Source organism: Pteropus alecto, unplaced genomic scaffold (assembly GCF_000325575.1).
Source record: "Pteropus alecto unplaced genomic scaffold, ASM32557v1 scaffold98, whole genome shotgun sequence".
NCBI classification, from domain to species: domain Eukaryota; kingdom Metazoa; phylum Chordata; class Mammalia; order Chiroptera; family Pteropodidae; genus Pteropus; species Pteropus alecto.
Window position 1 is genome coordinate 20,654,067 of NW_006443570.1, and position 20,876 is coordinate 20,674,942.

Here is a 20,876-nt window from a genome sequence, read left to right on the forward strand (position 1 = left end):
ATGTAACTTTAACGTTCAGTCCTTGCCTAGTATTGAACAATTAATACATAAGTTAAATTCTGCGGAGTATGATAGGTTAACACATATGAAGAGAAGATCAAATGCTTATGACTCCTTGTCTAATTCCTTGATCTACCTCTAAGACTATAGGCATGTTACTTAACTTTATTTGGCTTCCATAAACAAAAGACTGAAAAACAAAAATGCTGAAAAAGTTGATTTGCCACTTAAACAAACAAACAAACCCAAAGCCTCCAATCTTACTTGAAGTGAAACATAGATACTGAAATGAAGGGGAAAAAATGAAGTTATAAATCAGAATGTGATCTAATTCCTAATACAAGTTAGGCCTAGTTAGTGATCCTTGCTAATGCACAGAACAGCATAAGATCAATCATTAATAGTTTTCTACACTGAAAACATGCCTTGCTTTTTCTGCATAGCAAAGGAAACCATCAACAAAACAGAAAGACAACTACTGAATAGAATATATTCGTATGATATATCCAATAAGGGGTTGATATCCAAAATACAAAAGAAACTCATACAACTCAATAACAAAAAAATAAATAATCCAATCAAAAAATGAGCAGAGGGCATGAAAAGACATTTCTTCAAATAAGACATACAGATGGCCAACAGACATACAAAAAGGTGCTCGACATCACTAATCAGGGAAATACAAATCAAAACCACAATGAGATACCACCTTACACCAGTTAGAATGGCTATTATCAAAAAGTCAACAAATAACACATGTTGGAGAGGACATGGAGAAAAGGGAACACTTGTGCAGTGTTGGTGGAACTGCAAACTGGTGCAGTTCCTATGGAAAACAGTATTCCTCATAAAACTAAAAATAGATATACTATATGACCCAGCAATTCCTCTTCTGAGTATTTATCCAAATAAAAACACTAACTTGAGAAGATATATGCACCCCTATGTTCATTGCAGTGTTATTTATAATAGTCAAGATATGGAAGCAACCTGAGTGCCCATCGATAAATGACTGGATAAAATTGATGTGGTATGTGTGCGTGCATTTACACATGTGCATGTGTGTATAATGGAATATTATACAGCAATAAAAAAAGAATGAAATCTTGCCATTTGCAACATCATAGATGGGTCTAGAGGGTATTATGCTAAGTGAAATAAGTCAGACAGGAAGACAAATACCATATGGTTTCACTTATATGTGGAATCAAAATGAAATAAAACAAACAAACCAAAAAAAGCAGAGAAAAGAGCAGGTTTAATTGGCAACTTAATGCAGGAAGATTTTAATTACACTCACAGTCTCTGTTAACCTTGACAACCCACTGACTCTAACATAACAAGACAGCACCTCCCCCACTAATGTAAGTCTAACTAGAACTATATGAGTACAAAATATTGTTTAAGAAAAAGGTAAAGTGAGAAAGAGAAAAGCACTCAGACATCTAAATCCCCTCTCCAATTCGTTGAAAATCAGCATCATGTACTGTCAATTTACAGACTATATAACCCACCCCAGAAGCTTCTTTGCTACTCATTCTTTTAAGTATTTATTGTTTTTCATTAACTACTTCCACAATGTCTCATTTTTTTCTTCCAGCCTCACTTTTACTTCCCTAAGGCTCCTATTTACCTTTCTCTTCTATTTTGCACAAAGCTTAAGAAGGTCTCTCCTTGGTCTTCTTTGAATTTTATATATTGAGATAACGTTAGAAAATATTAATGCTCTAAACTCCAAAAAAATATTATTGATGCATCTCTCTCTGCCACCTCCTCACCAATTAACAGTCTAGGACATAAGAATCTGTTATAACCAATTTTCAAAGCAATCCTCTTCTGCCATCCTCAGAGAGTTCAGAATATACCTCGTCGATGATGCTTAAGGTCATTAGAATTCTGACAATTAAAACAAATAACTACAGAAAGCCTATGATGAATAGATTATTTTGCTAATTATCCTATGATATTAGTAATATATTCTTTGATGTAGACTCTCCTCCCACCCAAAACTAAATAGAACTGGGAAGGAAAAGGGAAGAAAAAAGGTAAACAATAAAAGGCAAAACGGATTCTAATATAAATAAGCGTACCTTTGAAAACATCTATCCTCACTGTCATTAGTTAAATATTTCTTCTTGAGAAACCAGTACAATCCTAATAGGGAGTTAACTGTATGTATAAATTCAAAGAATCAGTAAAAGGTACCATCAATGCCATAAAAGTACAATTCCTGGAAGCAAAAGTAGTTATAAAAAGGCATTCCCCAGACAATACCCTGGTCAGTAAACACCTTTGAGCAACTACTAGGAAATATTTATTACTGTCTAATTTCCTAAAAACCATAACTTTCCTGATAAACAATGCCTTTATTATCCCATGAAAGGAATAACCAAGACTACTCAGTGTTGGTAAAATGAAATATTGCACATTACTATTTCATATAACTTAAACAGAGTCAACTGAAACTGAATAAAATAGTAGCTATAAAGTATGCTGTAGATTTTAAAAAACAAACTATCAAAATGAATTAAGATGACATACAAAATGCTTTCATGTTATATTTTCTATAAGATCTAAGAGACCAAAATTTTTTTAAAAAATAGGCTTTGAAGAAAATCAATAGTGGTTTATAGGCTTTGAAGAAAACCAATAGTGGCTTACAGTTATACCTATGTTTGTTATATGAGCATATGTGTAAAGTATAGTCACTATCAGCCTCAAGTGCTTCCACAGAGACTATGTCATGGAACTGAGTTTTTATGGGGTGATAATTTTCAATTTCCGTATCTTTGAGGAGTCACAGAAATGAATACTCTGCATAATCCAAATGGGAAGCAAGCAATCATTCATAGATAGTTACCTGGGATAGTTATGAAAGCTATGTAATATATTCAGATCAGATCCTCAGCCTTTAGATCAGGGGTCCCCAACCCCTGGGCCACAGACTAGTACTGGTCTGTGCCTGTTAGGAAACGGACTTCAGAGCAGGAGATAAGTGGCCCGCAAGTGAGCAAAGCTTCATCTGTATTTGCAGCCACTCCCCAGCACTAGCCATCACCGCCTCAGCTCCACCTCAGATCATCAGGCATTAGATTCTCATAGGGGCAGAAACCATACTGTGAGCTGTGCATGTGAGGGATCTAGTTGCGCGCTCCTTATGAGAATCTAACGCATGATAACTTGAGGTAGAGCTGAGGTGGTGATGCTAGTGCTGGGGAGCGGCTGCAAATACAGGTTAACATTAGCAGAGAGGTTTGACTCCACAGAGACCATAATAAACCAATTGCTTGCAGACTCATATCAAAACTCTATCAGCGAGTGGCAAGTGACAATTAAGCTGCATCTGGTGGCAGGCTTTATAGTGGCATGTGAGTTGATGTACTTCAATTGTACAGCTGCATCTGGTGGAAGGCTTTAAGTCAGAATCCAACCCTTATTTTAGTGTGCGCATGGCCCACCCATTATTTTATTTACCATTTCCCTCTATTCCTCTTTCCTGCACTACACACTTGTCCTAGTCACAGTTTTGGTAAGCCCACAAGCTAACCCTAGCCAAAATGAGCAAAAAACAAACATCACTGGAGAGCTTCTTTGAAAAGGGAGAAAGAACCAATGATGAGACTGCCAAAAAAGAAAGCTGCATTTAAAGAAAATACCAAGGATCCTACTTAAATTATAGGTTCATTGCAACAGTTGATTCACATTCTCCAAGCCTGCTTTGTATAATATGTGGTGACTGGCTATCCAACAAAACTGTGAAACCTTCAAAATTGCTTTGCCACATGGAGACCAAGCACCCTGCATTAAAGGACAAGGCTTTGGAGTTTTGAAAAAGAAAGAAAAAGTGAACATGAAGAACAGAAGTAATTATTGAAGGCCACCACTTCATCAAATGTGTTTGCACTGAGAGCATCATTCTTAGTGGCTAACCACATTGCTAAAGCTAAGAAGCCCTTTACTATTTATTGGTGAAGAGTTGATCCTGCCTGCTGCTAAAGACATTTGTAATTAACTTTTAGGAGAGGTTGCAGTTCAAAAGGTGGCATGTGTTCCTCTTTCGGCCAGCACCATAACTAGACAAATTGATGAAATAGCAGAGGATACTGAGGCACAATTGTTAGAGAGGATTAATGAGTCACCGTGGTACGTAATCCAGGTTGATGAGTCTACCGATGTCGATGACAAGGCAACAATGTTTGTTTTTGTGCAATGTATCTTTCAGGAGAATGTGCATGAGGATATGTTATGTGTACTTTTCTTGCCAACCAACAACACAACTGCAGAACTATTTAAGTCTTTGAATGATTACCTATCAGGAAAACTGAATTGGTCATTTTGTGTCGGTATATGTATGGAATGGCTGCCATGACTGGATGGCTTTCTGGTTTCACTGCTCGGGTCAAAGCAGTAGCTTCTGAATGTGAGTCTATGCACTGTGTCATCCATAGAGAAATGCTAGCTAGCTGAAAAATGTCCCTTGAACTTAACAACATTTTGCAGGATGTGATTAATATTATCAACCACATTAAAGTACATGCCCTTAACACACATCTGTTCGTGCAGCTCTGTGAGGAGACAGACGCAGAGCACACATGTCTTCTCTTATACACAGAAGTGAAATGGCTTTTTAAAGGTAGATCCCTGGCCAGAGTTTCTGAGTTATGAGAGCCACTCCAAAGATTTTAGAAAAACAGTCACCACTGGCAGCACATTTCAGTGACACAGAATGGGTCTCAAAACTTGCTTACTTGTGTGATATATTCAACCTGCTTAACCAATTCAATCTGTCACATCAGGGGAGAATGACAACTGTGTTCAAGTTGGCAGATAAAATGGCTACATTCAAAGCTAAACTGGAATTATGGGGGCGACAAGTGAACATTGGGATTTTTGACATGTTTCAAACATTAACAGACATTTTGAAAGACAGTGAGCCAGAGCCCTCTTTCTCCCAGCTGGTGCAATAGAGTTTGAGCATTTCTTCCCAACCACAAAAGACCCTCAAACTGGGAAAGAATGGATCCACAATCCATTTGTGAAAAAGCCAGGTGAATTGACTCTGTCTTTGCTAGAAGAGGATCAACTGTTTGAGATCACAAATGTCTGTAGCCTTAAAAATATGCTTGAGACAACTCCAAATCTCCATACATTCTGGATTAAAGTCAAGGCGGAATATCCTGAGATTGCCACAAAAGCAGTGGAAAGCCTGCTTCCATTTCCAACATCCCATCGTTGTGAAGCAGGGTTTTCTGCAGTGACAGCAACCAAACTGAGATTAAGGTGTAGACTGGTTGTAAGCAACATACTTTGGGTGTCACTGTCTCACATCACCCCCAGATGGGACCATCTAGTTGCAGGAAAACAAGTACAGGGCTCCCATTGATTCTGTATTATCGTGAGTTATATAATTATTTCATTATATATTACAATGTAATAATAATAGAAATAAAGTGCACAATAAATGTAATGCACTTAAATCATCCCAAAACACTCCTGCACCCCGCCGCCCTGGTCCATGGTACAACTGTCTTCCACAAAACTGGTCCCTGGTGCAAAAAAGGCTGGGGACCGCTGCTTCAGAGCAACTCCATTGCATAGATAACTTAACAATCAATGCTGGGATCATAAATATTTTTTCTTGGCCTACATAAGTAAAGAGTTTAAAACAGTTTCACATAAGTAAAATATAAGCAATATTAAAAACATCTCTGTAGTGAAGTAAAACAAATCTACTTTTAAACCACTCTACTTTGCACTAACTAGTCCCATGACATTTTCATACCAGGGGGTTTGGGCAAACTAAAAGACATGGTTCTTGCCCTCATATTGATTAAAATAAAGACCAATGACAATAGTGATGTGAATAATGTAAAGCAAAATAAATGTAAACTAAAGGGGATACCACAGGTTGCAAATTAACTTTAGCTCTATACCTCAAAAAGCTTATGTAAGACAATAATTCATAAAGATCTATGCACTCCAATATTCATGGCAGCACAATTTACAATAGCCAAGATATGGAAGCAACCTAAATGCCCATCAACAGACAATTGGATAAAGAAATTATGATTCATATATACAATAGAATATTACTCGGCCATTGAAAAAAATGAAATCCTACCATTTGCAATGACATGGATAGACCGAGAGGTTATTATGCTGAGTGAAATAAGTCAGACAGAGAAAGACAGATACCATATGATTTCACTTATATGTAGCATCTAGGGAACAAAAAGAACAAACTAATTAAAAACAGACTCAGAAAAAAAAGAATGCAGTTAGTAATATGATAGCTAAGTGGAGGGTTAGGAGAGGGAGAAAGCAATTGAGGGGATCATTTTATGAACATTATAGATGTCTAACCAATGTACTATATACTTGAAACTAATTTAAATAAATAAATTTATTTTTTAAAAAAGCAATACCAAAAAAAGCTTATGTAAGAAAAGCAAAATCTGTTTCTCTATGACTCAACACTCTTAGATTCTTCAAAATGAATCTACCACAGAAAAATGGGATATGATCCTTCAGATCTACATGCCTATTTATTCGAGAAATATCTCAAGTCATTCCAGTCTCCAGGCACTGTATTAGGTGTTGAGAATAAAACAGATCCAATTCCTGCTTCAGTCTGATAAGAAGAAATCCAATAATCACATAAGCAAAAGTAAAATTGCAACTACAAATAGTTGGGAAATAAAATAGTATTACTGGTGTTTATCATGCATATACATTGACAGCATGCCCCAGATCCCAACTATTATACTCTGTGTAGTAAAAACCCCAATTCTTTTCTAGGAGTTATTCCTCAAGGCTTCTTTTCATCCCTTATAATTGGTTTACTGAATAAAACAAATTTAAAAATACTTCCATTGAATTTCTGATATGAGTGCTGTCCTGGAGGCTACCTTAACCAGAGGACATTAATGTAGACTTTGGCTTTTAAATTATAAAGAAGCCTATTGGAAAATTAACTAGAGAAATAAAAAATATTTCAATACATATGAAATTCAGATTAGACTGAACTCAGCTCCTTGCCTCCTCTTTCTTCCCAGGGGTCCTTGAACTATGCAGCAAGTTCCACCTCTGCTACTTGGGGAATCTGTCAACCATAAGAACTCCAGACACTTCCATTTTTCTCTTCTATACCATCTATAAGCATCCGAAAGAGTCCATTCAGAATTCCAAACCATTTCAATTTATTCTTAGCACCATCTCCCAGGGAAATGCCTCAGTCAAAACCATATTTTCCTTTGACTCTCTTTCATCAAGGATTTGGTTTCTGCTTTTTAGGAAGAAAAATCATGAAAAATCCTAAAGTCTCTGATATCCCTCAATTGGGTATGAGCTCTCCTTTTCTAAATTCCTGCTCTTCTTGAATTTATCTTCTTCCTTGAATTATACTGTTGACTGTTGAATAACCTGAGTTTGAACAGTGCAGGTTCCACTTATACGTGGATTTTTTTCAGTAAATATTGTAAATGTATTTTCTATTCCTTATGATTTTAACATGTTCTGTAACTTATTTTATTATAATAATACAGTATGTAATCTATATAACACACAAAATATGTATTAATTGACTGTATGTTATCAGTAAGACTTTCAGTCAACAGTAGGCTATTAGTAGTTAAGTTTTGGGGGAGTCAAAAGTTATATTTTTGACTGCATGGGGGGTCAGCACCCCTAACTCCAGCATTATTCAAGGGTGAACTATAATTATATATATTTCTATCTTATCCTGATTTATTAAGAATAAAGCACCTAATAGGTACTCTATAAATATTTACTGCATCAGTCAGTCATTGGAGCAAATAAATCATGAAAAAAAAGTTTCCAAGTGAGAAAAGGAAAAATGAGCAAACTGAAATTCAAAATAATGAAAACCATGGAGGGGGTGAAATTCTGGTCCACTATGTAACAATAAGGACTTAAAAACAAAGCAACTAACCAGCCAACCAAGGCAATAATAATGAAAAGAATATCTAAATGTGTTATACCTAATAAACTTTGGAATTCATAGTGATAAGAAACTAAAAACGAGAGCTAAATAATAATCTGGGTCAAACTGTAGCTATGTAGGGGAAAAGCCTTCATTTAATATGATCACAGATAGAACCAGAATTACCAATATCCTCTTGTTCAATGCATCTTGTCCTCTAAACTCAAAGATACTGCTGCTACCTCCTTGTACTAGCCTACTCCTTCAGCATCTCCAGTGATATGCATGCACTCCACCAGCTCAGTCACCTGAGATTGTCAATTAGTTAACAAGTGTTGGACTTCCTCAACCTCATTAAATTAGACAAATATGAGGTAGTATAAATTTCCAGATATGGAAAGCTTTTTAAAAATGATATCATATAATCATTGAAGAAAAACTTCATATGAGCGAGATACTCTTTTACTTTCCTTTCTTCTGATCCTAGTTTTCTCCAATCCTCATTTCCATAAACGCACATTTAATGGGCAATATATATAGCTCTTGGCCTTGGCTCTAGTTCTGCCTGAAGATCACAGTGGGGCCTGGGTTGGCCATATTTATCACTAATAAATGGAGCTAATCTTGACTACCTAATCACATTTGCAAAATGATTACAACCACATTGTGCTGTTGAATTGCTATTAATGGTGAGATGCAATTTTTGCTTCCAAAATCAGAGTTTTGGACATCAGTGAGCCTGATCTTTTTTTCTCAAAAGACTATTTCTCTCAAGTTTCCTTTGAAATTTTTGAAAAGTGCCATAGTACAATTGTGAAAAAAGTAAATACTTTAGTTCTACTCCATTGAAAACTAAAATGAAAAATATTTTCTGAGTAGTGGTTAGCATGTCTGCTTTACACGCAGAAGGTCCTGGGTTCAAGCCCCAGTGGAGCCACGGCCCATACCTGGGTGTGCTGGGGCCTGGTGGGGTGTGCGCTGCCAGCGCGTGGGAGGGGACGCTCCGCCTTCAGAGATCCAATTCTTAAGGGGAGACGGCAACATCTGTAGGTCAGGAGTGGAAGTGTGTGTCGGTGGGGGGCGGGGGGATTTAAAAAATATATATTTTCTATACAGATGAAATGCAGATTATAATTAACAAAATTTATGCATTATAGAAAATAAGCTGACTTGCTGGGAAGGTGAAGTTGCTTTAATCAGACACATCTTTAAGAAATTTCATGTAATATATTAAACAGTAATTTCATATTTTAAAAGGCACATTAGAAATGTTAGCCAAATGTTAGGCAAATGTTTTCATTTTACAAATGAAAATTTGTAAAATTTTCATTAAAAAATGAAATAGAGGTACATTTTAGATACGTGTCATTATAAAATTACAGTAAAGTTTCCAATATAAGCAGGTATCGTCTCACTCCACTTAGGATCTGACACTTCTCATCGGGCCAATATCCCTCTTCTTCCCATTCTTCAGGCTCTAAGGCTTAATATGGGCTGCTCCTTAATCCTTCCTTCTCATTGGGACTCCCTCCTCACTATACTCAGGCTCTAGCAATTGGCTTTAGGGCACCTCCTCCATGTCAATAACCTTCTCACTCTTCTTGGGCTCCAATATCTCACCCACACTAGGCCTTGGTGCTTACCTGAAGACACCTATGATGCTTAGTCCCATTTAATAACTTTTGTACTGAACTGTTAGAGAAAGGGAAGAAACGTGTTTTTTTTCTAGTGCTTCAATTATAAATACAAATAAGGACAATCACATTTATCTGACAAATGTTTACTGAGCTTCAACTATGCGCAAGGCACTCTACTAGGTCCAGTGGAACTATGTAGCAAACAGCTTCTTTTCTGTCTGAGGAACCTAAAATATCTCTATGTATTACTCAGGATGTTTTTTAGTCTCAAGTAATAAAAGAAAAAAAAAATCCACCAAAAAATGGCTTAAACGATAAGGAAAAGCTGAACTTTTTCAAGAATGCATTTTTTCCCATCTTTTGCTCTGCCATCCTGATTGTGTCAGCATTGCTCTCAGGCTAATATAGTTCCAAGATGACTGCCACATTCCAAATCCTTCACATGTATATCCAAGAACGGTCAGCTGAAGAAAACAGCTCTTCCCCTTGTCTCTTAAGTATAAGGAAAATTTTCCAAGAAGCCTCCTGCAACCCCACCCACTCCCCAGCTTCCCTCTCATTTGACGGTTTTGAACTGGATCGCACGCTCTTGCTTAAGCCAACTGCTGGCAAGGGGATGTCATACTCTAATTGGCTGAAACAATTACATGAAACAACAAATAACTTTTGTTTTCAACAACAAATAACCTTTATTTCCTATGTAAACCAGTTTCTATTACTCTGTACTAAGAGTCCTGACAAATACATATGTACCACATTTTCCCATGCATACAATCAAGCAAAGGTAAGAGAGGAAACATTCTTCTATTTCTATTACACAGGTAGAAAAATCATAGTACCCAAATGTGCTATGCCCATGAGACTATGTTGCCACTTCACATGAGCTGGAGAGTTCAACAGATATTGAAGATCAAGATCTCTCACGATCTATCTGTCTGTCTGTCTCTCCCTCTTACTTTCTTTCTCTTTCTCTCCACAGTGCTCCCCACCTCCCTCAGCAAAATATTCCCTAAAATTTTTTCAAGCAAAATATTCCCTAAAATTTCAGTGAAAAATCTTGCTGGGGTTGGAGAAAAGAGGATATTTATGTGACATGAACAAATGGCATTGCCTCAAAGAGGATGTTCATGTCCACAGAGCTCACTGCCACCTGTATTATACACTCACTTTGTAGACTACAGGCACCTTCCTTGATGGTTATCTCCCAAAGGCTATGTTAATTTCAAGGCTCCCATACTGATACTACATGGCTGCAAATCAGGCTTTTGTTCAACTTGTCCTTGAATCATTTCCTCCTACCTGTCTGGTTTCTCTATTTTTAGATAGCAAGGCCTGGTTACAGAGATGTCATCATTGTCCTGGCCACATAAGAGAAATTGTCATGGGCAAGGCTAGAGTGCTTACATAGTATGAGTTATAAACACCTGTCATTATAGACTTTGTCCTGCCACATAACATGAAACAAGGCAACTATAATTTGGTCAGAGATTACAGCTCTAAAAGCAAATTTAGTTCCTGTATGGTAAACCAGGAAGTACAATTGTTTGCTTACAGACTATAGCTTAATACTAAACTAGAATAACTTCATATACTAAATATTTTAATAATCTTATTCTGTGGACATTAGTGTTTTTAGATGTCATATTAAAATATTTTTCACCTGAAATACTTAGAATATTTTAATAAAGAAAATGTATCAGTCAGAGTGGCTGTCCCATATCCATGGTATGGTGATGAATAAACAAGAGGGATATCTTGGCTGCAGAGGTCCCCCCTGAGGAGTGAGGGTCCGATCCCTACAATGGGCTCCCCAGTCAGCGGCACTTGTACCAGGAAGCAGAGTCCCTATAACATCTGGCTTTGAATACCAGTGGGGATTATGTCCGAGTTTGACAAAGGGTTGTGGGAGACTGTGATGCTATATTTGAAAGAGTTCATGAACAAACTCACTTGCTCCATGCTCCAGAGCACGGGTAGCAGTTTGAGAAGAGTCTGGGTCAAATGGGGAGGAATTAAATGGACTAACTTTAGGGTGAGGGCTGGAAGGACAGGGATTGGTGGGAACTCTCTCAGGAGATGGAAGCACTAGTGGGCAACATTGTTCGTAGTTGAGCTCTTCTCCCATCTAGCTAGCCTGGCACAAGTGGGTACAACATGTCATTCTCCATTAACCTGGCTAATAACATTTGCCCCACCCTGGTGTACACATATATAATGGAATATTATTCAGCCATAAAAGAGAATGAAATTTTGGCATTTGAGACAACATGCATGAACCTAGAGGGTATTATGCTAAGTAAAATAAATCAGAGAGAGACAAATACCATGATTTCATTTATATGTGGACTCTAAAAAACAAAACAAACAAACAAAACCAAAACAAACTCATAAACACAGAGAATGAACTGATAGTTGCCAGACAGGGGAGATGGACAAAAAAGGTGAAGGGGATTGAAAAATATACACTGCCAGTTATAAAATTAGTCATGGGGATGTAAAGCATAACATAGAGAATATAGTCAGTAATATAGTAATAACTATATTGTGTCAGATGGGTATTTGACTTATCGTGATCACTTTGTAAGGTATATAAATGTCTAATCACTATGCCATATGCCTGAAACTAATATAATATTGTATTTCAACTCTAATTAAAAATAAATTTAAAAAATCTTAGTGGTTTAAAATAATAAGTTTCTCATTTATGCTACATGCAGGTTGGTGGAGATACTGTTCCATGTTACCCTCTCATCTGGGATATGGCTGATCACTATGACAAGGAGAATGAAATATAATGAATCATGCATTAGCTAAGACTTCTAGGCTTCCACCTAGAAGTGACAGAAGTCACATAGCTCATTTGCCAAAGCAGTCACATGACCATGCCCAACTCCCCTAGATAGTATTATCCTACCAGTATCTGGAATAAGGAGAACCAGAAATATTGGCAAACACAAATGACTATCACAGTAATAAATAAGGATACTGTATTATACAAGATGGTTTCAGTCACAAGCAATCTGACTTCAGAAAAACAAAAAAAAGGTAGTAGTAGTGGTTCACATAACTGGTAAATCCAAAGAGGATTCAGAAATTTGATGATGTTATTTTCCCCGCTCTCCCTCTCTTTGGACTATGCTTCCTTCTTATTCTTCACTAATCACACTAAACACTTATCATCCTCTTAATCAGAGTACAGAAAAAAGAACTTTTTTACCCCCAGCATCTGTACCTATCTTTCAACATGACTCTCATTGGCCCTGCTTGGGCCATGTGCTACCCTGAACCAATTATAGTGTCTAGGCAAAAGGGGTACTTTGACCAGCCTGACATGGGTCTGCAGACATGACCATCTCAGTGATAGAAAAGCAGGGCCAGGTGATTATTGGTCCCAGCAGAATCGCATGGAATAGAACAGATAGGCTTGCAAAAGGAAAGAAAAGCAGCAGCTATTTTACTCAGAAAACTGTCATTTCATTTCCTCCATCATTTCCCAACTTTGATGACATGTGTAAGATTAAATTCTATAAACATAAACTCATGTGGCCTTGGCTTTCATAATACAAATTGTTGCTGATGTTAATTCAGATCAGTTGTAAAAACACACCAGGGAGCATATACAAGTAAATCCTGGGACAAAATTTCTTTAAGTTATTTTGCGTAAGGCTACTCTGAGTACAAATCCAAGCAATTAACAAGAACCAATGTGATGCATGATTTTTAAGACACCCAAATGAATGATAACATGACAACAGGATTACTAGGCTTACAATTTTAAGGATCAAAGAGGGAGAAATGACTTTCCAAGTTCACAGACAACATTTGGTTGTGCTAGGATTTGAATCCAGTACTTATTTGGCAGAGGCAAAAGGTAAAATGGCAACAATCATCAGACTATAAGCTTCATAGGGCAGTGCTTTTTGGATTTGTTCACAGATGTATCCCAAGCAACTAGAACAGTGTGTGGCATATACTAAGTGGTTGATGAAGAAGTGAAAGGATTAAGTTCCTTTTCCTATTTTAAGAAATAATCAACAGCAATAAAATAAAGTTGGTTTTCCCATGTGTCATTCTTCTAAAATTGGGTAAAAAATTTTCAGCAAGAATAAAATGCTCAGTTCTCAGGAAGTTCCAGGTAGCATACACTGTGACTTGGTACACTCTTCAGTATAGCTTCTTGAAGTTGAGAGGGGCAAACATAAAACAATGAAAGAAAAACAAAAACAGAATAGAGTATATTAAAAAACCAACATAGCTACAGTGTCTGTATGTGAACATTTTTCTAGATCAACATAAGACCACCCCACTTAGGTTTTAGTAGTAATGCTATATACGTATTACTTAATCATTTTAAAGAAGATAGTTATATGTGGTAGAACCTCTGTTTATCTTCCTGTAACAGCTGGGTAAAGCACTATTTTTGGCCATTTCCTTTCTCACTCAACACCCTCCCTGCTGCCATGATGTGGACAGAGAAAAAAACAACACATAAAGCTCACTTATATTTTAAAAATGGAATTATTCACCATCAGTGAACCATCTTACCACAGGAAGTCTCTGATAAATTTAGTAAGTAAACTTGATTGCAGTGAACTCTCATTGACTACATAAGAAACTTAAAATTTTTTCCTTTGTAGCACTTGGCAGCAAAACTCCTTTTCAAATCCTGCCCTCTATGTTATCAAGCTAGAAGACAAATTTAAACACACACACACAAAACGACTTTCTGGGCAGGTTCTGAATCCACCGCAAACTTTTAGAACAGATTCCCACCTACCCAAAACTCCCCAGGCCTCATATAAAGATAGTATGATTTATCTCTTTTCCCTAGATCCACAATGGATCAAAGGCAGAAATGTACAATTTTGGAGAATAGGCTAAAGATAACAAAAGTCAGACAGTGAGAATTTCTGTAAGCATGTAATGTGGCAAATTTTAAAGCATCAGAGAAAACACACTTTCTATGTACTAACTTCTAGAAAATATTAAATTAGAAGATCCCACCTAGCTTCCAGACCTAGACTTATATCTCACTGAATGAAGAAATCAATGGCATTTAAATCTTTTGTAAAACTGGAACAATCTTTTTTGGAAAAGCAGTTTATGGGGAGACATTATTAACGTTTCAAATACTGTCAACAATTAACATTGATCAACTTGAAGTTTTGCTTGGCAGTATAATTACACACAGTAGTTACCTAGTATTGTGGGAAACAGATGTTTCCAAGCAACAAACTACATTGTTGAGTTTCCTGCAAGTGTCAGAACCCACTCATTGGTATTTGTAAAAAGCAAGCTTCAAAGCAAAACTATAGCTAGGGTTAAAGCAAGCAACCATTCCTCAGCTTCCATTTTCATCTCCAAAAGACATTTGTAAAATTAAACTTCATGCATAATGTTTCTCTACTAGTTAAATAGGCTAGATTCCTATAGTGCAGTGATGGTGGCTAGACAAGTCCACATGTGATTTATGGATGGAAAACTACTCCAAGGGCCACCAAGAATGGGTAATTCTCAGAGGAACAGATTGAGATTGTTAGACTGTTACAGTGGCTAACATTTATTACAGGATTACTATGTGCCAGGAGGCCTTAATCTAAGTGTTTTGCAGACAGTATCTCATTTAATCATCACAATAGCCCCATGAAGCAGGTATACTATTATATTCATTCTTTGAATAAAGAAATTGACACTTACAGAAGTAACTTATCCAGGGTCACACACTCTTCACCACCATGCCACACTACCTTTCCATTAACCTCTCTCTTATTAAGAGCTCCAACCCCAATGAATGGGTTAACCAAATCAAATCACAGAAAAATGAAGTCCCAACTGTCTATGGCTAAAATAAACTTAACAGATGTCCATTCTCCAAAGTAAAGCCGGGTAGACCTTTCAAAAATGTTAACCTTCTCACTCGTCAACTGAAAACTCTTCAGTGGCGTATTGTCTGAGGAATTAAGTCTAAAATCCTTAATTTAGCTTACAAGACTCTGCACCATCTGGCCTTTTCTGACCTTCCCAGCATCATCTTGCATTTCCTCTCTTATTTTCTATGTTCCAACCTCATGGGCATTCTTTCAGTTCCTTAAACATGCCATAAGTGTCCTGACCTGTATTTCCTTCCCTACTCTCTCCATTCAGCTTTTCTCTAGTTGACTTTGACTCACTTTTTAGAGCAGAATTCAAAACACCAGTTCTCCAAGTAAGCCCTCCTTTGATCACTAACACTTAAGCAGCTCAGGTCCTGGCTTGCTATATTCTCATAGTATGGTGTACTTTCCTCTTTTCAGAATTATAACTTAAAAATTCACCACATAATTAGCTGTTTGAGACCACCTTTCCTTACTAGAATGTAAGTTTCAAAGGGAGGCACCATGTTTGTTATAGGTACTGCTATATCCCCAGCAAACAGCAGAGTGCCTAGCACATAGGAAGTATGCTGTACATATTTGCTGAAAGAATAACTGAATAAAAGGTATACATAAGAAATGAAAAGGTCATGCCCTGAAGGTATAGGGGTCAGGCAAGGAAGTGTGACTATAGGCAGTGAAGGAAGTATCGAGGCCAGTTCTGCTCCACTTTTTTCGGTATTGTGCCTGGTTCCACTGCTCCAGACTGAGCCAGTTTAAATAGTTCAAGATAGAGGCACAGAACCAGACCAGTGAAATCCACAAATGGAGAAGGAAATGAAGCAGTAGTGCTTTAAAATATGACTTAATGAGAGATGGAGCTGATCATAAGACCTGGACATAACTTCATATGGTAGAATTTAAAGTATTATGACACAGCAACATCACATTAGATTAATGTTCCAGTGGATTTTAATTGGTATTTACTTGTTATATGTAGCTTATAACAGGAAAGGCCATAAATTCTTGCTTAATATAGTCTTGGCTGCTCTGCAACTCACCTTTAAGGCATCTAAAAATGGCTCTGGTAAGGGTCTGCTAGTGTTAAAGAAGTTCCTTGGGAAAGAAAAAGGCAGTTATATACCAAAAAATTTAGAAAGAAACCCCCTCTGAAGATAATTAAACACTTATACAGATAAAACCTGTACACTAATCAGTTCTAAGGCTTTTCATAGTAGCCTGGAGAGATTCACGCCTAAATAGTGGATAAAAGTAGAAAGGTGTGTGTGGTAATAAGTTTATCCCCTGTATTAACTTGGGGGCAAATGCAGTATTTCCTATCTTCTCATCTTTAAGAGTACAAGTAAGAGATGCTAAACTGGAGCTGAAAATCTACAGAATCCTAGATTACTTTACTTTTTAAAAATATAAAGTAAATAATCAAAAACTTGATTCTAAAATGTGAATACAACTTAGATACTCCAAAATCCTTTATATCCTCACCAACTGAATGAAACTCATATATTTAAGTCTTCCTCTGTGAGTTTCAATTCCTCTTTGTTATTTGTTTATATATAGCTTTTATGTAGTTGTAATCAGAGTATATATGTAAATTTTCATTTTTAAACTTGACATATCAAGCAAAGAATGGATTATTCTCTTCTTGTGCCACAACTATACTTAGCATACACATCTACTCCATTATTACACTTACCACAATAATTTTATTTATCTATCTGTCTCTCTAGGTTTTAGGCAGAAAGAAAAAGTGCTATCTTTTTCTTCTTTCTTTTAAAATAATATTTGTGGAATGAATAAATGATGGCTATGAAATTTTGTCCCCCACCCTCTTTTAAATGGTTTTAGTATTTAAAAAAGTAGGTTAAAAAAGTAGGTAACACATGCATATGGTACAAAATTCAAAAAGGACAATATGATAAACATTAAATAGTAAGTCTCCATCTCACACCTGCTCCCCTAGCCAACACAAGTTCTTCTCCCTAAAGATAATTGCCATTTAAAATTTTTATGTATATTACCAGGTACAATCTAGATATATTTAAGAATCTATATAAATGTTTTCTGTTAGTTTTTGTTTCTGATTTTGTTTCACACAAATGATACACATACTGCCTTGCACCCTTGTATTTTCTTTTAGCAAAAGGAGACAGTTCCATATCAGTTGATATGGAAACATTTGATAGACATCTACTTCTAATTTTTTGCTATTATCAACAATGTTACAATGACTATCCTTGAATATATGAAATTTCATAAATAGAGGAATATTTTTAGAGGATAAATTTCTACTAATGAAACTTTCTGGAACAAATACTATGGGCATTCAGAATTTTGATAGATGTTTCCAAATTGTCCTCCATGGAGGTTATTCTAATTTACATTCTACCAACAATACACATATAGCAATGCCTCTTTCACTGCCCTCTGCCAATACAATGCAATAGCAAATTTTTTTTTTGATATTTACCAATCTGAGAGGTAAAAAAATGTTTATGAGGACTAATGAATATCTTTTCATATGTTGAAGAGCCATTTGTATATCTTTTTCTGTTAAAGTTTGTTAATTTCTTTTGCATCATTCTATTGTTTCTGATCTTTAAAAATGTGTAGAACGCATTATGTATTATAGAAATTAGCTTTGTCATGTGTTAAAAATCTTTTTCTTAATATGTTTCCGATGTTATTTATAGAAGCTTTTAATGTACAATTTCTGACTTTATGTATTTGAATTCATCTGTGTTTTCTTTTATGGCTTTGGGTTTTGTGTCATACTCCAAGATTATAAAAAATGTTTCTTCTATATGCTCTTCCTTGTAATGCCATTTTTTTTACATTTAATTCTCTGCTCCATCTGTAACTTATTTTGTCCTAAGAGTAAGGTAGAAATGAAAAATTTTCATTTTATTTACTTTTGTCACTTAACATTTCATATACTATTTCTTATAGAACTATAGTTCTCATGTTTTTCATTAAACTATAGTTTTCATGTTTTTCATTAACTTCATGAGTTAATATTACCATAATTCACTTAACCATTATTGTCTCCTATTACCAAACATATTCATTAAACTTTTACTTAATATATTTTTCTTTTCTTTTTTTAAGAAAAAGAAATTTGTTTATTGAGGGCAACATGATGTAAGCAATATAAAAATCAAAAGCTTATTTGGCTTCAATTGGCTTTTATTTCTCTTGTCAAATGGGAGTGGGATTTTATTTGTATACTTTCTAAGGGTCCCAACCTGTTTATGAAATCCTTATACGGGGATGCTATGAGGTAGAAAGATTCCTTAAGCCAGTGGTCCCCAACCTATTTGGTACCAAGGACCAGTGCTCCTATGAGAATCTAATGCCTGATGATCTGAGGTAGAGCTGAGGCGATGATGCTAATGCTGGGGAGCGGCTGCAAATACAGTTGAAGGTTTGCTTGCTTGCTGCCGCTCACCTTCTGCTGTGCAGCCCAGTTCCTAACAGGCCACAGACCTGACCATGCTGATCTGTGGCCCGGGGATGGGGATCCCTGCCTTAAGTGATTCACTGGAAAAGCTCTTATCAGGGTGGGAGTAATTGCTCAGTGTTGCCTACTTCATGTACTACAAAATAGTCATTGCATGCAATACTGAGCCTGGCAATTAGCAAAAAGCTCTGGAAGCCCACTTTGCAGGCACATGGTTAATGCTCAACAAATGTTAGCCATTATTTCAGTTATAGTTCTCAGCAAGTCATAGTCTTTGTAACTCAACTTTCCTAATTTTAAAGTGAAAGGAAGAATTACTAACCCTTCCCTGCTGCCAAAGCACACTGTAAGATGACAAAAAAAATAAACAAAAGGCATTAAGAAGAACTCAGAAGACAAGACCCATCAAGATCAAGAATTTGTTAAATTTACAACTCTCCCAAGACATTGTTTTAAACAGGGCCACCTACCGCCCTCTCCAGGGGTAGCAGTTCTTGTCTAATAGCTTTGAAACTGCAACTTCACTAGGACTCCACCCCAGGCACTGAGAAAACAGATATCTGGGAGGGCAAACTAGGGTTGAGAAAGACTGTGCTTGAGTACACTCGAGAAATTCATAGAAAGAATGGAGAATTAATCTGGCTATAAAATATCTCAGTGATATATCCAATTTCCAGTGATAAATACTGTCTTACTCACTCCCTGAAACATGAAACCTGATTGTTATTAAGCTATCTCCTCCTTCTCTACACTTCTAATAACAATGTGTCATTGTAATATTCCAAAATCAGTCTTTGGATGCTCCCAAATCTTTAATTTAATTCTACCCTAGGGAATTTCTAAGAACCACGATTCTCAACTCTGGCTAAATGAAGAAGCACCTATGGAGCTTTGAAAAGAATAAAGATGTTGAGACTCATCCAAGATCCACTGAATGAGAAACTTCCAAAAGTGAGATTTGAGTGTCTGTTTTTGAAAGGGTCAACAAATTATTTTGGTGCAAAGCCAGAGCTGAGAACCACTATTCCATTTGCCCCTGACCTCATAGCACCAGAATAAAAATATTCCATTCAAGGGCAAAGGCAATCCAGCATAAGGTTAAGAGCTCAAGCAGGAAGTGTCAGGCAGAATTGGCTATTACCACCAGCATGTCACATACTTTAAACAAACCTCTGTTTCTTCAGCTTTAAACGAGAAATACTAAAAGACTTGGATTCAACATTAAATTGTATGTAAATCACTTAGCATGTCTGGAAAATAGTAAGTGCTCAATAAATTGTCTTATTACCTTCCAAAGGGTAAATTATTTCCAAGCCATAATCAGGGGGGATAGGGGGGTGGAGAGTCTGAGAAAGTCCTGCCTCATATTATGAAAGGACAGCTTAGCTAGTTGGAGTTTGTTATTTGGTTGATTTTGTAAATTAGGCTCCTTGTTTCTACCTACAATTATTTCACTGGCTATATTCTCTGTCTTATTATGCCAGATGTCTCAAAAATATGTCGCTGGTCAAAAGAAGGACCAGAATTCTGACCAATACAAATCCAGTACAGGAAAGCATGGTGTGCCTGAAGCATTTTTAGATTCTTTTAGCCAAGCCATTAACTATGTGCAATTTGCAAATTACTGTGGTAGGCCCTGTGGAGAATATAAAGATTCATAAGAGAAAGTTTTTGGCCTTTCAATAGTCATTTTATGAATTTAAATAATATATTTTAGAAGCTGCTACAAGTTAGTCATGCAAGTTAAATCAAGGATAGTGAAGAATGCCCACTTTTTCCTCCTCCTTCTCTCCGGGGTTGGACTATGAACTTAATTGTGCCCATAAATAACAGTAGCATTGTTCTGACTGTTGAAGAGATGGTGACACCAGGGAATCTTGTATCTGTCCTTTCTCTCAGCACAGATAATGTACCAGGCTCCCTAAATACTTTACATAAATTATCTCATTTAATTATAACAACTCTAT

At 36.4% G+C, this 20,876-nt stretch overlaps 1 long non-coding RNA gene across 1 annotated transcript in view; it reads right to left on the reverse strand.

The window, feature by feature from the left end:
• Nucleotides 1-12,348: 12,348 nt before the first annotated feature.
• Nucleotides 12,349-20,876, reverse strand: part of LOC112473198 — a 68,100-nt gene continuing 59,572 nt past the window's right edge. The window contains exon 3 of the long non-coding RNA XR_003043961.1: nt 12,349-13,755. This is a non-coding gene — a long non-coding RNA (uncharacterized LOC112473198). The remainder of the gene's footprint in view (nt 13,756-20,876) is intronic.